Below are 17,618 nucleotides of genomic sequence, written 5' to 3' on the forward strand. Positions count from 1 at the left end.
TCTTTTGTCTCCTTAGTTCTTTGGCTCCATTTTTCTTAGACTGGGTAGAAGGGTGCTTTAGCGTTCTCACTAAGACTCAGGTCCTGCAGCTCCTGCTTCATCCCACAGACCTACCTCATAGTGTTCAGATTGCCTTCATCTTTCCTCTACTAGTAGGGAGCAAGATATGGCTCTGAGTACTCATCCATCTATTTATTCAACAGATTTTTAAAAAAATTTTATCTGAGAGAGAGAGAGAGATAGAGAGAGAGAGAGAATGAGCCCGTGTGGGCAGACAGAGGAAGAAATAGGCTCTCCACTGTGTAGGGAGCCTGATGGGGGACTCTATCCCAGAACCCTGAGATCAAGACCTGAGCCAAAAGCAGAGGCTTAACTGACTGAGCCACCCGAGTGCCCCTTATTCAACAGATTAAAAAAAAAAAAATCTGGGGCGCCTGGGTGGCTCAGTGGATTAAGCCGCTGCCTTCGGCTCAGGTCATGATCTCAGTGTCCTGGGATCGAGCCCCGCATCGGGCTCTTTGCTCAGCGGGAGCCTGCTTCTCTCTCTTTCTCTGCCTGACTCTCTGCCTACTTGTGATTTCTCTCTCTGTCAAATCTTTAAAAAAAAAAAAAAATCTGTTCCTATTTTTTAGTTTTTATTTATTTATTATTTATTTATTTTTTAAAGAGTCTCCACACCCAGATGTGGGGCTTGAACTCATGACCCTGGAATCAATCAGGAGTCACATGCTCTACTGACCAAGCCAGTCAGGCACCCGTATTCAACAGATTTTTTTACTAAGCATTATGTATCACTTGTTGCAATATTAGCTGACATTTGCAGCCCTCTGGTGTCAAAAGCCTTTTACATTCTTGGATTCCCCTGATCCTCACAACAAATACCAGGAATCAGGTCGTGTTATTATTATGCTATTTTTATCATGGAAGAAACCAAGTTTCAGAAATATTAAATATTGCCTAAAGTCACACAGCCAGGATGAGAGTCAAACCAAGAATTTCTGACTTCCAAGTGATCTCCTCTTGCCCTTCATGGCCACCACAGTCCAAATTCTACAGTGCCCTTGGTCTTGCTGCTTGCAATGATGATCTTACTTTGCTTTGTGTATTAGTGTGTATGTAACAGGTGCAAAGGACAACCCTCAGATTTCAGTAGCTTAACATGATAAAGATTTATGTATCGTTATAGTCCAAAGTGGATATTTGTAATCAGGTAACTCGAGAATCCAGACCTGTTCAAGCTGTGGATCTGCCATATTCAATAAGTGGCCTCAGGTAGCACCCAACCAGCAGGTGACACCCAACCAGCAGGTGGGGGAGACCTCACCACTCTCCACTTCCTCAGCCTGGACATTTATATTCCCTTTCCGATAACCAGTTATATGGACTCACCTCACTGCACAGGGGCTGGTGATCAAATTTAACCACTTTCTATCAACACTGGGTTGAGTTAAAGTTCTAGAGTTGATGTAGTTTTCCTGCCTCTGGAAGAATGATTCTAATCTGCCCCCGTGTTCACGCCCCTTTTTGGGTCTTATTCATTCCACCAGAACTCACGGGGTACCAACTTTGTGAGCCACTCACAGTCAAAGATCTCCTGGCTGAAGGACAGATTGGAGTCCAGTCAGTCAAAACGATGGAAGGGCATCAGGCCACAGGCTGATTGGTGATGGAAGTGGTCTTTTCCCTTCAAGAGGCTGTTTGCAGGGGGGCACCTGGGTGGCTCAGTTGCTTTAGTGTCTGTCTTCAGCTCAGGGTCCTGGGAGCAAGTCCCTTGTCCGTCTCCCTGCTCAGTGGGGGAACCTGTTTCTCCTTCTCCCTCTGCTCCTCCCCCTGCTTGTGTTCTTCTCTCTCTAAACAAACAAACAAACAAACAAACAAACAAACAAACAAAATCTTAAAAAAAAAAAGAGGTCATTTTTCCTTCCTATAGTTTTTCTTTATTTTTATGTTAAACTGGGAAGTTTGAAAATGTTTACTCTTCACCAAATAAACAGAGCTTTGTTGTGGACTCAATTGAAGTAGTTGATTTCATGTACTTAACAGTTCTATTACCTTTCTAACATTTTCACAGTACTTCTCTCTGAGAAACCGTGGGTGGGCATATCCCATTTGCTTCCTGGGCCTCCCTAGTACAGTGGGAAGGGAGAAGGTTGACTTTGGAACCTGGGAAAACAGGAAGCAGGTAACTCAGTTATCTTGCTGAGAACTCACTCTCATCAGCTAGAGAATGGAGCAAAGTGGATAGACTCAAGAGTTATTGAGGAGGTAGCATGGGTAGGGAGTGGGGGTAGTGAGGGAGAGGGGGACAGGTACACTTTGATTTGTGAAGTCATTTTGATGCCTGTGGATGTGTGAACCTAAAAAAGTCCAACTTCTAGCTTTTCAAAAAAAAAATCATCAATTAAGTCACTTAATGTGTGCAACAGAGGACCTCGATTCATCTACAACCCAAGGAGAAGGAAGAGTCAATCATGGCTGATCACAGGTTCCTGGTTGGAGATATGTGGATGGTACTCCCTCCTTGAGTTGGGTAACTTGGTGGGAGGAGCAGGTTTTGGGATAGGTCTGGGTGGGATTGGGATGGGGGAAGTTGTTCCTCTACTTCTGGATATAGAAGGTTTGATATACTCCCTGGTGTTCAGAAAGCCATTTCTTGTACTGTAGAGTTCAGCCTCCCCAGGCATCTTTCTTTATATTTTAAAAAATTTGGGGGGTGCCTGGGTGGCTCAGTGGGTTGAGCCTCTGCCTTTGGCTCAGGTCATGATCCCAGGGTCCTGGGATTGAGCCCCTCATCGGGCCCTCTGCTCAGCAGGGAGCCTGCTGCCTCCCTCTCTCTCTGCCTGCCTCTCTGCCTACTTGTGATTTCTGTCACATAAATAAATAAAATCTTAAAAAAATTTTAATTTAAATTTTTATTTTATTTTAAGTAGTCTCCACACCCAACGTGGGGCCTGAACTCATGACCCCAAGATTAAGAGTCACATGCTTTACTGACTGAGCCAGTCAGGCACCCTTCTGCCCCATCTTTTTGCAGCTCCACACTTGCTCTTAAAAAAGATGAAGGATGGGGGCGCCTGGGTGGCTCAGTGGGTTAAAGCCTCTGCCTTCGGCTCAGTTCATGATTCCCAGGGTCCTGGGATCGAGCCCCGCATCGGGCTCTCTGCTCCACAGGGAGCATGCTTCCCCCCCACCTTCTGCCTGCCTCTCTGCCTACTTGTGATCTCTGTCTGTCAAATAAATAACTAAAATCTTAAAAAAAAAAAAGATGAAGAATGGTTCAGAAATTTAGGTTCTGGGAAAAGCAGAGGAGCCAAACATAGGTAAATAGGTAAAGTGTGTGTGTGTGTGTGTGTGTGTGTGTGTGAATACCGTTAGGAGCAGGTTGGGATCACAAAGACAATAGATGTTGATTTACACTGTGCATAACATTTGCACGCTAATTAGCACACATAAGGATGCCTGGGTGGTCCAGTCCATTAAGCTAAGTGTCTGTCTTTGGCTCAGGTCATGATCCCAGGGTCCTAGGATCCAGTCCCTCATCAGGCTCCTTGCTCAGCAGGGAGCCCGCTTCTCCTTCCGCCTGCTGCTCCCCCTGCTCGTGCTCTCTCTTTTGTGCTCTCTAAAATCTTAAAAACAAAACAAAACAAAACCCCAAAACAAAACCCCAAGACACCCACAAAGAACAACCAGACTGGTGGTAAGTTCCTCCCCCAAATAATTAGCACACATAAAAATGCATGGACACCCCTCCAAGTCTCAGTCCCTCTCCTAACTGTAGAATCATCCTTCTCCTCTATACTAGTCATACCCCAAAGCCCCTAGTTCTTGCTGTTTAAAGTAGGGCTGGTCATACTTGAAAAGAAACAATGGTTGGGATCACTCCTGTCAGTATAGAGTAACTTCCCTTTGTGCCTGGGTCAGAATTGTGGGGGAGGAAGTGGCTGTTAAGGGGCAGGATGGGGACAGAGACTAGCTAGCTTAGTCTGGTCTCAGGGGATGTCGTTGTGTCTACCTATCTGGGTCCCTCTTTCTGTCTCTTTCCACTCACAGATTGTGTGGCATTTTGGAGGGTGGAGTGCCTGGGCACCTAGCCCACTACTTCCCACCCCAATCTGGCCCTGGGCACAAGCCACATGGTGCTGTCCATCAGCCTGGCCTCTTGCCCATCCATTATAGCCTCAGCTGCCAGGCTGGCACAGGTATTAAAAGGAACTTAGACTAGGTTCTGCCATCCCCCCAGTTCTGTTCCCGAGGCCAAAGTGGTGGAGAGTCACAAGAAGAGAGTACACACCAGGGCCAGAAACCAATGTCGACACCAACTCCTGGATGCTGGAAAGGGGTGTCTGTGCCTGGGGGAGGACTGCGGAGGCAGGAGGCTATAGCCCATAGAGGAGGAGCACCTTCCCGTGTGCTTGGGCTTGGGCAATGTGGCAGGAGACAGCAGTGGTTGCCATGGTGTAAAGGAAGACTCCCTACTAGATCCTGGGGGAGGTTTCTTCCTCTCCCTCCGTGTCTGTGCACAGCACGTGGACTTGGGCATGTATCCCTAGGTGGGACTGTGGGCAGGGCTCCGATCCCGGAGGGAGGGGCGGTTAGCTGTGCCCAGGCAGTGCCTGGGTGACCCTGGAGTGAATCCTGCAGGTCCGGACATCTGAATCTGTCCCATGTGGGCGTGACAGCTGTGAGATTGCTGTTAGGGCACAGATGCATGCCTGAGGCAGGGACCTTTCTGTCTCATGGTAGGGACCCACTGTATCTGCTCTATGGTGCATAGGAGTATGGCATCCGTGGACCCTCGCTGTGGAAGCCTATGGCAGCAGCCTGGCCCAGGTCTAGCCTGCATCTACGCATGCGCCGTGAGGGGTGGTCTTGGCGAGTGGGATATCCGTGGGAGAGCTGGTCATGCCTCGCCTTTACATGGCCGTGGTATGTTCACATACGTGAATCTTCCGAAGAAATGTTGGGTGGTGAGGGGGCGGGAAGTCTGAAAAAGATGGAGAATTTATGAGCTGCTTTTGTCGGGAGACAGTCGTAATGAAGAAAATTCAATTTTCTGCAGCTCGGAGAGTCAATATGCTAAATCTCGGAGAAGCTGTGGAGTGACAGCGGAATGGCAAAGTCAATGGGACGTGTGTGGGGGGAAGCTGTCTATCTGTGTCTGCAGTGAAGCTGCCTCCTCTCTGTACCCTTGAACTGTACCGGGGGACTGGATGCAACTAGATACTTGTGTTCCTGGGACTGCCCCTTTCTCTCTTCCTCTTCCACTTCAGCGGCCATCTTCTCTTGCGTCCTGCTTATACGGAGAAAGGCTGCTCTTTCCCAGCCCGATCCTACACTAGCAACTCCTTGGGAAGTCCTTCTCATAGTCTAACCAGGACTCCCTCTTGCTGAAGTTACTGTTTGTTTTTTTTTTGGGGGGGGGTGCTGTTTAAGTGTTGTGTAGGAAAATTCTCTTTTCTTTCTAACTTCATTCCCAGTCTCCCTGTAGCTACTCTAGCTGGCCTCCTGTTCTCCAGCAAGTTCCAACTTTTTCCCAGTCAGTTTTCACTTCCTCCCCTTCAGCATCCCGTTCTAGGAGGCAGGAGGGGTGGGGTGGGGGGATGGGACGAGGGAAGCTGGGGATTCCTCTGTGAGCCACAGTGTCACCAGAAGCAGTGATTAGCCGAGCTGCTGGCTGTGTAATTGGTGTGTGCCCGCGTCCCAGGGGTCTGGTGTGTTAACAGCGGGTCCCTGTGGTGAGTAACGAGATCGTGCCTATGGCTGGTTGCACACGCTAATTAATTAGTGCTCCTCTGGTGTTGAGGAATGAGGAGGATCTGGGGGAGGTGGTGGTGGTGGGGCTCAAAGCCCCAGAGCCCAGCTCTTCAGAGGCCAGAGGTCACCTAAGATTCTGCCAGAACCCCGGCGTGTTCAGGTTGGTGTGTAAGGTTAGCGGTCAGAGCTCTGGAAGCCGTAGCTGAAAAGAGGGTATGGATGTGTGGCCTGTACAGTGTGGCCTGGGCTGTTGAGCTGGTCCTGAGCTGGGCTGGGTGGAGGTGGATGGAGCGGGGAGGACAGCCTCCCTCAGCTTAGGGAGGACTCCTTCTCAGGGCCTGTGTTAGAGCACATTCTCTCCAGGTGGCCCAGAGAGGATGGGCAGAGAATGGGGAGGAGACATTTCAGACTCATTCCTGCCCTCTCTACCCTTCCTTCCCTTGCTGAACCCAGCTTCTCAAGAGGCCATTTCACTCTCACTGGGTACACAGAGCTCCAAAGCGCTCTTTGGCATTCTCCCCGAAATAACCATTGCCTTCCCCTTACTGCCCACGCAGATACCCAGACTTCTCAACCCCTGGGCTGATCGATCTCTGAGCCCAGAAGCCTCCTCTGAAGCCTGGGATTCAGAACCTAGATATTCGGGACATACCGGAGGACACGAAGAAGTGGGAGGAAGGGGAGGGTTGGAACAGACCCCCACAGTTTCCCCGGACGGTATGATTACTTATAACAGCAAGAAAAATTAAAGTGAGAGCAGAGGAAGAACTTCCAGGGATCCGACCGCACTACTTGTTTTCTGAAGCAGGAATCAGCCGCCTCACACAGGGAGGGATCAGGCTGCAAGGATCCACAGAGGGAGATCCTCTCCCGTAGAGTGTTGGGATTCAGCAAGGTGTGGCGGGCAGGGGGAAGAGGAGGCAAAATAGAGCAAGCAGGCAGAGGGGAAGAGGAGACTGCGGCGGGGAATCTTTGGCTTCCATGTGGAGGCGCGAGTCCCGTTCCTGCACACGGTAATTGCTAAATTACCCGCCATCTGCTCGGCTCTCAGACATAAATTATCTGCGAGGAGAAAAGACGCAGAGGCGGCGCAGTTTCCTTTCTCTCCTCCAAACCCGCGCTAGGAGCTGGGGGTGGGGGTCGGGAGGGGGAGCCTTCCCTCCAGCCGGGGTGGAAGCGGAGGTGTGGGACGCCCTGATTGGGAATATTCACTATTTGCCTCCTGAGAGGGAGTGGCTTTGGAGTGACCAAGTAACCAGGCCCACCACCCAGGGTCCCAGGGCTGCCAAGGGTCCCAGGGCTGCCGAGGGTCCCTATGGACCCTGGGCAGGGCGGAGCCAAGAGCTGGCGGGGCCCGGCCTCCCGAGGCTACTCAGGAGGGGGCGGGGCTCGCCGTGGTGGGCGGGGCTTCCCCCAGGTGTGACTGAATTGCCTCGCAAGTTTTCCCCTGGTCACCCTGTTCCTCTGCGCACCCCGCCCATCACTTTGCTGAGGAGAGATCTCTTCAGCTCTCGTTAACACCCGTCCGGGTCTCTCAGAACGAAGACAGCAGGGAGGATAAGCAGAGGACATGAGGAGAGAGAAGGGGACAAACTTCCCTTCATTCGTCTCTGAGCCCTGTTCTTCCTCCCTATAGACTCTGAAGGGTGGTGGCGGGGAGAGGTGTGAAAGCTGATGTAGAAATTACTTGAAATGGGGCAAAGTGGTAGGATGCAGCAGGTTAAAGAGATAGAGGTAATGGGAAGGTGGAGCCCGCTGGGAGATGGGGTTGTTCGGGGAGGTGAGCCAGGAGGGGACAGAGGCAGGCTAGGGAAAGATGGTAGGTTGTCCAGGTGGGAGGGACAGCGTGGTTGGTGGGCGGGGGAGGGGTGGGTCGGAGAGATAGAGGTGGGCGGGGTGGGGAGGTGGAGGAACCGGGACGGGGCAATGCCAGATGGGAACTCGGAGATGGTAGGGTAGTGAGTTGTCTTGGAAGGAGAGCTGGAGGAGGATCAGAGTGTGAGAAGGGGAAGGCAGACAGCAGTTCCGAGGCAGGTCAGAGCCTGGGAGGAATCTAGTAGGGAGTAAGGGCTGTGGCAGGGACAGTAAGGGGGTTTGTGGGTCCTTGGAGGGTCCCAGGAAGGTGAGAGTAAGACCTCCAGAGCCTCTTCCCACTCAGGTTGAGGCCTGACTCTGGAGGGGAGCTGCGGAGGCCACCTGAGAGGCAGGGGTAGGGGTGCGGTCCCGTCTGCCCCTGGCCCAAGGCACCTGCCGGGTGTGCCCAACAGGGTGGGGGTGGGCTGGGCCGCTTCCCAGCTCCGAGCGCAGAAGCGAGCGGGGTTTCTTCCGAGCGATTGTTTAGTATTCATGGGGCGACGCAATCTCTCCCACATCTGCTTAGCACAGCAAGTCCTGTCATATAACTGTCTCCCGCACTGTCTGTCCATAAAGAATGTCTCGGAATTGGTGTAATTCAGAGAAATTAATGACGACTTTCCGCGGGACGGCTCCCTGGGGGATGATTAACACTTCATCGTCCATCTGATGCGCGGGGCCCAGCGCTCCATCGCGAACATTTGGGCCGTGGCCAGCCGCATTAAAGGTTATTACGGAAAACGCGACCTGCAAACGGGCGAGAGGCATGATGGACTAGGAGGGTGGGGGCTGGGGTGGGGGCAGGGGAGTCGGATGGAGCCGGCCAAGTCCGAGATCAAGTTTCCCGAGGTGTGCGCACCTGGGGGTCTGAGGCTGAAGGAGACTGGGTTTCTGTTTCAGCGACAGTAGGATTGGAAATGTGTTGGGGAGACGCTCACCGCAGGGGCTAGGGAAGGGAATGCGGTGGCTTTCTATGGACGGACACATTGCTGGACACATTGCTGATGGAAGATTTCCCTGTCTTTCAATCCTCACAGAATGCTTGGGTAAATTTAATGAACCCCTCCTTACAAGTGATAAAACTGAGATTCAGAGAGGTTACATAAAGTGCCCGAGGTAACACAGCTTATTAAAACGGGCAGAGGCAGGATTTGAACTCAGGTCCTTGACTCCTTAGTTCTTCCCCACACCACTGGGCAGAAGGTCTCATTCTCTTTTGTGTCTGCCTCAACTTCAGGCCTGGGGATGGGGGGTGAGGTGGGTTGGGGGGAGGTGCTCAAAAATGCTCAGGAAGGAATGAATTCTCTTTGCAGGTGTCACTTCCATGGTGTGGCCCATGGTCTTAGCAACTCTGGTGGCAGGAAGAGGAATATAGCAAAAGAGTTCCAGTGTGGGGTCAGGAAGCTAGAAATAGGTTTCCCATGGGGTTCCGTGCTTTCTCCTGGATTCTAGACCTCTAGAATCTAGAGGATGGGGCTCTGGATCCTTAGAATCAAGGAGTAGAGATGCATATGGATATGTACACTCGGGGGTTTGAGTGTGTGTGAGTGTGTGTAAGTGTGAGTGTGCATGCCTATCTGTAAATGTGTTTGTGAGTGTGTGTTGCATGCATGTGAGAATGCTCATGACCCCTGGGTGTGTATATGTGTGTATTTTGAGAGTGTCTGTGTATACGTTTGTGTGTGAGCATCTGTGTGTGTGTCTGCATGTGTGTAGGTAGATGTGGACGTGTGCATGTGTGTGATGTCCCAGGGGAGCCTGAAGACTCCTCGCTGAAGATGTTTTTGATTTGAATTGTCCGAATTTCTAGCAGGTTGGGGGCTGTGGCATGTGGTCGGGGGAGGTGGGAGGCCAAAAGAGGAAGGCTGTTGGTGCTGGGGTGCGGAGGCTAGGCCAGCCTGAGCAGTGGGTGACTCTGTCCTGCCAGGCACAGGAGGGAGGGCGTCAGGGTCCTGGGTATGAGGCTGGGGGGGATACCGGGTCCTGAGACCTGCACTCAGGGCTTGCATTGGAAGTGCTTGGAGGCCCTGCTCTGACCAGGGAGGGCCATAAAGAGGTGCAGTCAGGATGGGAGAGTGGCTAGACAATGGAGGGTTCAGGCCAACTCTCTTCCCCCCACCAGGTTTTGGGAATGATTTACAGAGGCTGCAATTCCTAACTGAAGGCTCCATTCCTTCTGCCTTAGGGCAATAGAGTCCACAGAAGTCCTTGTGTGCAATCTCTGACACTGGGAGGGTTATAATCACAAGGAAAGTTCTCTCTCTCGTCAGTACAACCCAGACAGTTCCAAAACAAGTCCTTGTCTCTTGGGGGGCTCTAGTAAGGCCAGGTAAGCATTGTTACTGAGTTTCACAAAAGCTTTCAGACCCCTTGTGCTGGGAAGTTCTTACGGAGTCTAACCTGAAATCCTCTTGCTGCACTTTGTGCCAAATAAGTCCAGGCTGAGTCTGGGAAGTTGGAACCCAGCACCAAGTTTGGATATAGTTTCTTCTGGGTAGGAAAGGGAGTCTGGAGTATAGGGATACTGAGAGGATGTGGGCTAAAGCCTGGTGGCTCACAGATGGGTCAGATGCATCTGTGGCAGGGGGGCCATGATCATCAGGGCAGATTCGGAGAAAAGAGTTCAGTGACCATCAGTTACAACACTCTTTACACGCAGAGCCAGAGGCCCTCCAGGTGGGAACACTCAGTGTCTCCTGCCCGTGATGGCTCCCTCTGGGAAACCCAGGCCCCTGACACCCAGTCTCAGAGTCCTTCTTGTTCCCCGTTTGGAGGACCCTAGGGTCTGTTCCTTTTTTCTTAGTTTTATGCAATGGGGAGAAAGAGAAAGAATACTTCAGCTAGACAGGAGTGCTGTTGCCCTTCTTCTTGCTTAAAATTATAGTGACTCCTTTCCAGCCTTCCCAGCTGGGCTTAAAGGCTGACCTTCTCCTTCCTGCTCTCCCTCCACAGGTTTGCTGGATCTGGTCTCTTAGCTCTACCTGGGCAGTCAGCCCAGTATTCAGCCCTCCTTACCTTGATCCTGACCTCACAGTCTATCCCCAGTCTGAACCCTTCTTCTTTCTTCCTCTTCCTGCAGACCAACCTCTTAGCCCTTTGCAGTATAGCTCCATATTCTCCTCCTCTGGGAGGTCTTCTTTGATTATTTTTCCTGTTTCTGGATCCCAAATCTTTTTCTAGACCACTGCCAAGGTACCTGCAGGCCTTTCCTTGTTCTTCTCTCTTCTCTTTCCTGGCTGTGTTTCTTGTCCCTGCTCCCTTCTCTGACCTCCCTGCCCCTGCCCTCAACCTGTGCCTCCCAGTGGGCAGGGCTGGGTTTTCTCCTCCCTCTCAGGACCCCTCTCCCTTCACTCGGAGTGTTAGGACTTCTGAGAGGACTTGACTGAATCCTTCCTTATTTTCTGTGTTCTGGGAATAGCAGAGATAATGGTGTCCAACATTATCTCTGTTGGACAGACACCTCCCTCCTCAGGTGTGTCAGCCTGAGGAGGGAGGGGGCAGAGCAGATCCTCCCCTGTCTGTATCCTAGACTTTAATTCTGGTTCAGGCTTCATCCCCAGCTCCTCCTCCTCCTCCTCTTCCTGGGTGTCTCTGACCCGACGCCCTGAGATGCTAGGTCTGGCGTGGGGTGTGACAGGCAATCTCAGTGATTTCTCACCTTGGGCTTCACACTGCCCCTGGGTACCTGTTTCCCCATTGGGTCTCTGCACCCCTGTTTTCTCGGTCTTCTCTTCCACCCTCTCTTTCCCTTTTCCACTCCATCCTCACCCAACCCACCTATTCCCAAAGCCTGAGTTCTTGCAGCAAGCTCTTCCTTTCCTGAGACTCTTGGGATTGGAGGATGGGTGGAGGTCCTGGCGGAGGAGAGGGTCCTGGCTCCGGTGAGGCGCCAGGCCTAGCTCGGGACCAAGCGATGCATTGGCCGCCACCTTGTGGCCATATTGAGAACTGCAGGGTGGGGGCCGTGCTGAGAGGGGAAGGGAGAGGGGGATGCGGGCAGGGGTTTACATTACAGGGTAGTGGGCCTCAGAATTTCTTATTGACATTGCCGGTTTCCTCAGGGAGCCTTTGAATTTTTAATTGGCAGGGGAGTAGAAACCTGGGAGGAAAGCCAAGGGGCAAGGACACGTCTAGATGGAGAAAGATAATTGAAACCCTGTCCTCAAGTCTCAAACCTCCTATTCAAATTATCCCTCCCCCAAAAGAACCCTAAAAGGGAAACAGTCTGAAACTAAAGCAGGACTTGATATCTGAGCTGTAGAAGAGCTTCTCGACAAATCTCAAATTGTATTTGGATGCCACTGCTTCTGACAGGTGCACAGCTTTTTCAAAGGAACCTCCCTCCAACACTCCTATTGAGTTGTCCTGCCTTCCCCAGATGCCCTGATCTCACCATGCTCAGCTCATTGGACCTATTCAGAAAAGCTCAGGTTCCTCAGCCTTCCCTGCTCCAGTCTGTGTATGCTTATGGCCAAGATGTTAATCTGGGAAGTCCCTTCTCTGGTCTAACTTCAGTCCTTCCTGTAGCCCTGGAAACAGAAAGATCCCCCATGTAGCTAGAAGAACTACAGATGGGAAGGTGGCCAGAGAAAGGAACCTGTGAGGAAGGTTCTGAGGGAGGACAGTTCTGCCTCAGTTTCTCCTACATCCTCCTTTCCCCTGCCCCATGGGATCCTTGGAGATGAAGGAGATGGGACAGAGTGGTTACCTTCACTGGAGAACTCTCTCTGCCTGGGCTTCACGATTCACAGCTGCTGGGGAAAGGGTGAAGCTCTGAGTTCCAATCATGATCCTCGTTATACAGGGGGTATCTTGGGAAGGGAAGATGGGGGGGTAGGGTTTGTCTCCATCAGCCCGAGTCCTTTCTGGTCTCACCCAGGGTCCTTTTGAAGTCTTTTTTTTTTTTTTTTTGGTCCCTGGCACCCGCATCCCAGTTCCTCAGAAGCCCTCACAAAGATACCTCCTCCTCCACCCCTCCCCTACTCCAGGATCGCTTTTTGGTGGGCTGAGAGTCCCTGAATCCTCCCTGCCGTTCTCCTCTGTTTCCCCCTCACTGCTTGGAGATCTTGGCCAGGAGCCCTGGCTCTGAGGGCTCAGGGTGGGGGCTGGGCCCTGACGCCCTCCCTCTGAGGTGCCATTCCTCCCCGGCCTCATTTGCTGCTGCTGACCTTACTGAGTTAAATTAAAAAGCAATGTTCTGTGTGCGGCTCCAGCCCCGTGGAGCTTGACTCTGGGAAGACGGAGACAATTACCGGCCCCTCCGTCTCCCTCTCGTCTGGCTGCCTTATAATTTTTTCCCCTGCTGCCTGGTATGCAACATTTATGTTTTTAATAACACCAGAATGGTTTTGACCTTGGGAATTCATAGCAGAATGGGCATCGTGAGAGGCCCCAGCGTGATTGGCGTTTGTCTCAGTCCTTTACAGGGAGGAAGCTGTCTGGTGCCTCTTCCATTCTGGGGAAGGCGTGGGAGCTGCACCCAGTGGGTCTAAGGGGAAATTGCAAAAGCCAGAGGGGACAAGGGGGCACATGGTGAGAGGGAAAGAAAAGGGGAGGGTTGCGTCTTTTCTGGTTTTGTGTATGGGATGAAAGTTGCAATGAGGTATTTGGGAGGTTGGCATGGGTTTTTTTCATCTTGTTTTATAAGGAAGGAGTCCTGGATTGGGGAATGGGGTGGAGTTCAGGCGTGGGGGAGTCTATGCGGGAAGAGTGGGGTGTGGCACACCTGTATGCCCACATGCAGCTTGTCAGTGCACAAGTTTGCACACGGGCATGCCCCTGGGATCCTGGGTGGCCCCTCGCCTCCCCGTGTACAGAGCTTCGGTAGGAGGGAGCAAGATTAGAACTGGGAGGAGGCTTCCCTGTCTGCAGCTTTGAGGAGCCTCTGGGGAGGGAAAAGAGCAAATGATAAATGAAGAGACATTCCTCTAGCTAGTCAGGAAGTAGGAGGAGAGGGGCAGGGGCTGTGGGACTCTGAGGACCTGAGGGGTGTGTGTGCTGAGGATGAGTGGTTCACAATAGGTATTTGTGGCATACACGGTGCTCTGGGGTGAGCAGTCCTTTGTGCAGCAGTTCTGTAGGTAGAAACTTATACCATGGGGATGGGTGTAGCTTGGACATCAGTTTTTTTTTTTTTTTTAAGATTTATTTATTTATTTATTTGACAGAGAGATCACAAGTAGGCAGAGAGGCAGGCAGAGAGAGACAGGGAAGCAGACTCCCTGCTAAGCAGAAAGCCGGATGTGGGACTCGATCCCACGACCCTGAGATCGTGAACTGAATCAAAGGCAGAGGCTTAACACACTGAGCCACCCAGGTGCCCTGGACATCAGTGTTTTAAACCCAGGGTGGTGGATGGCTTCCTACTGGGGCCTACGAAGTATGTTTTTCTTTTAGGAGCCACAGTCAGCACCAATAGGAAGACCCCCGTACTGGGAACTAAGAAAAGCTGGGCTTCAGTTCTGGCTCTAGTTATCAGCTGGGATCCTGCGAAGCATCACTCTCTTGGAGCTGGGTGTCATCTCTTGTACAATCGTGGAAGGAAAAGCCATGTGACCCTTCTGTGCCAGGAGCCCCAGAGTTGGGGACCAGAAAAAAGGCATAAGGGGTTGGAGCAGGTGATGGTATTTCAGGGGTCAGAGGGAACAAGCGATGCCAGTGGGAAGGACTGCAAACGGGGTTTCCCGAATCGAATCAGAAATTCATGGATTCTTGGTGGAGCCAAAGACTCTGCCGGCGTCCGCTGCTCAGCTCTATCTCAGCACCAGGGCCCAGGCAGCCTCTGCAGGGAGAGCCGTTCTCTGCCGCCCTCTTGTGGCCACCGAGCCCCTTGCAGGACGCTGCTGAGAAGGGTCCTGTCCAATCCACAGGACTGCGTCCTTCGCCCCCTGGTGGAAATCTCATATATTACAAGAGGAGATCTTGGGTCGTCCAACCGCATCTCCCCAATCCCTCCTCGTCCAACCCTCTCCAATCTCCCCTAGTTTCTGGAGGCCCTCACGACCTCCTTAAGACTGGAAAAGCTTTCCTGAGATTTAACCCTCTGTCATTGCCTGAAGTTTTAAGTTCTGCTTTTGGGGGTGCGCTGTGGAGACAAGGGGCTGAGATCAAGTAACTGAGCAGAGAGAGCAATTTCTCTTCCTCCTTGGGTTCCATTTACAATCCCAGCTTCCCAGGGTCGTCGGGAATTTTCAACGAAAGAGGGCTGGGGCTGGTGACATTCCTGGAGAAAATGGGTCTGGAGCAGACCAGGCATTATGCGTCTATGCTTCTGCGAATTTGCACCTGAGCTCAGTCCGTCAGCGTCAGCAGGGAGATGGATTGGCAGGATCCAGGAGGCAAGAGACAGGGATGATGGAGGGAGATGGTATATTTGACAGATGCTGACAGGACTGGTTATTTGCTAGCTTTGGAATCCCCCGCCCCACCCACCATGCTGCCCTTGGCCCTCCCCTTCTAGTACTCAGTGCTCATTAGTGACTGCGTGTCTTTGGAGAGAAACCCAGTCGGCCAAGTTGCCCTGGGCAAAGGGGGTGGGCAAAAGGGGGAGCGAAAGGGGGGGAGGGACACCGGGTAAATGATGGAGGAGGGGTGGTTGGAATGACTGGGATTTGAGCTGGGGTCCAACGATCACTGGGGTGCTTGGAAGGCTTGTCAGGGGAAACTGTCCTGGGGGCAGACAGTGAGATGCGAGGGTGAGTGAATGGGGGCAGGGGTGGGAAGGGATATTTAAAGGAACTGAGTTCCACTGCTTTAGGCACTTATTTTGGGAGCGCTGATGAAATAGGAGCCAAGGATTGTTTTGAGAGCCTCCTCTGTACTGCGAAGTGTTATAAGTGCTATGAGGGGATTAAAAGAGGGGCATGCATGTTTCCTGTTCTCCTTCCTGTATTTGAAGACCTGCCCTATGTCCTCCCTGGACTTGTTGCTCCACGCGTGTTTGTCTGATGGGTGCAAAGAGCTGCTCGGCAGTTCTCCACCCGGGATGCGGAGGCAAAGCTTCCAGGCTCATTTCTGTTCTGCACACCCCCGCCCCCTCCGGCAAAGCACATCCAGTGGGCCTCCTGCCTCTTCGTACTCCCCTTCTCTCTGAGGGCTCAATACGCAGAGATACCTGGGGGGCGGGGGGAGAGGGGGCCTCGGGTGCCCTCCCCGAATTTCCAATGGGTCCCAGTGGAACGAACTGGGTGGAGGGAGGGGTAAGCCTCACGACCCGAGCGGCCGGCGTAGCAGGCAGGGAGGGGCTCAGTATTTGGAGTGATGGAGGATGTTGGGCGAGGAGAAGAATGCTGCAGTCGGAGCCCGCGCTGCATCCTAATCAGCGCTGCGGAGGCTGCGCGGCGAGCCGTCAATCTTCCACACAAAGGGCCGCCCGCCGCGTCCTCTCCCAGCCTTTGGCGCCGGCCCACCCCTGTCACTGCCCCGCGGTGCCGATTGGCGGGGAAGGGGGAGAAGGACACACAGACTGGGGCCCAAAGGCCCAGGAAATTCAAGCCAAGACCCCTAGAGTGGGAACCAAGAAGGCAGAGCCGGTCAGAGCGCCCTGGAGAGTCAAAGAGACGGAGACCAAGTTCAGAGACAGTCTCAGGGGAGAACGGAGAGAAAGGAGAGACAAGAGAGGAGCCTGGGCGGGGGGTGGGGGGTGGGGGGTGGGGGTAGGGTGGGGGGTAGAATGGAAGACAGAAGAGACACAAAGAGACACCCAGAGGATAGTAGGGGCAGACACAGACTCAGGGACATGAGTGGGACCCAGACTCAGGGGGTACAAGAGCCCTGAACCCAGAGCCAAAGACGATTTGATGGACGTGGGGCCAGGGCTGAGAAGTGCACACAGAGAGGGAGGGAGAGGGAGACAGAGAAGGGAAAGGAGGAGGTGGGGGCCAGAGGCCCAGGCAGTGAGTAGGGGCAGGTAGGGGTGGCAGAGGGTGGGGTGCAGGGTCTGTGTCAAGGGCTCCCCTGGCCTTTCAGGACCTGGGACTCTTTTTGGGAGGAGAGGCTCATAAGTATGTGTGTGTGTGTGTGTGTGTGTGTGTGTGTGGAACACAGCAATTCAGAGCTCTATTAAAAATACCAGAGTCATCTGGTGCTGAAAGAGACCCTCACAGCCTCCCTCTGCCACGACTGCTTTGAGCAGAAGAGGTAGAGGGTGGGGGAGAGAACAGCAAAACGATGGAAGTTAGAGGAAGAGTGAGATAGGAAAAGAAATGGCAGAGCCATGACAGAGATCAGAGGGAGAGAAACTGATAATGAAAGAGGGAGTAGAGACCGGGAGAGGGAGGGTGCCACTCCCTGCAGGAGGGAGAGAGGGGCAGGAGCAGGGGGAGAGCCGTGGCTGAGTGGGCATGGTTGAGAAGGCAGAGTAAGGGGAAAGGTTGTGGGGGGGGAGGAGCAAACAGGACACCTGTCTCTCCAAAGAGGTTATGGGCTGAGTTGAAACAATCCTATGGTGAGGTAGAGAGGTGGTCAAAGAGTGCTTTTTAGGATGACCTTGTCCCTCCCTCTTTTCTAAATACAACGAACCTATTCCAAGGCATGTCATCCTCTTCAAAGTAGTGCTTGTAACTGCTGCTGAAGGTGCCTGGGTCACTCCTGGCATTCCTCCTTGGGGATCGCTTTTACAGCCTGCGGTACAGCTCTGAGCATGCTCACCAGAGGCCAATTTTTATCCTTTAGGAGGGATCTAATTTTTGAAAATTGCCAAGTTTTCTCCGAGGCTGGAGAATAAGGTGAGGACCCAGCGGGGAAGCAGTATTTCCAGTTAAAAACAAAGTAAATGTGGGAAGACACAGTGGAGAATACACCCTCCTCCATGGCTCTGCAAGGTCATTGTCAAGGAGAAGCTTGCAGGATGTGACAGAAGGAGACATTCCTGGTGGCTGCTGGAGCCCCGGTTTGATTTTTCTACCTGTTCAAACCAGGCAGTCATACTCCCAGGAGCACTGGAAGCCTGTACTGGAGGACAGAGGCCTGACATTTGCCAGAAATACTGGGTCAAATGGTCCTGCCCTTGG

General features: G+C 52.5%; 1 protein-coding gene across 1 annotated transcript in view; it reads left to right on the plus strand.

Annotated features, from left to right (window-relative positions):
* Positions 1-8,243: 8,243 nt before the first annotated feature.
* Positions 8,244-17,618, plus strand: part of LOC116592430 (cationic amino acid transporter 3-like) — a 45,006-nt gene continuing 35,631 nt past the window's right edge. The window contains 1 exon segment of the mRNA XM_032345633.1: positions 8,244-8,335. The gene's annotated coding sequence lies outside the window, so the exon portion shown is untranslated.

The sequence above is a fragment of the Mustela erminea genome, chromosome 6 (genome assembly GCF_009829155.1).
Source record: "Mustela erminea isolate mMusErm1 chromosome 6, mMusErm1.Pri, whole genome shotgun sequence".
Lineage (NCBI taxonomy): Eukaryota > Metazoa > Chordata > Mammalia > Carnivora > Mustelidae > Mustela > Mustela erminea.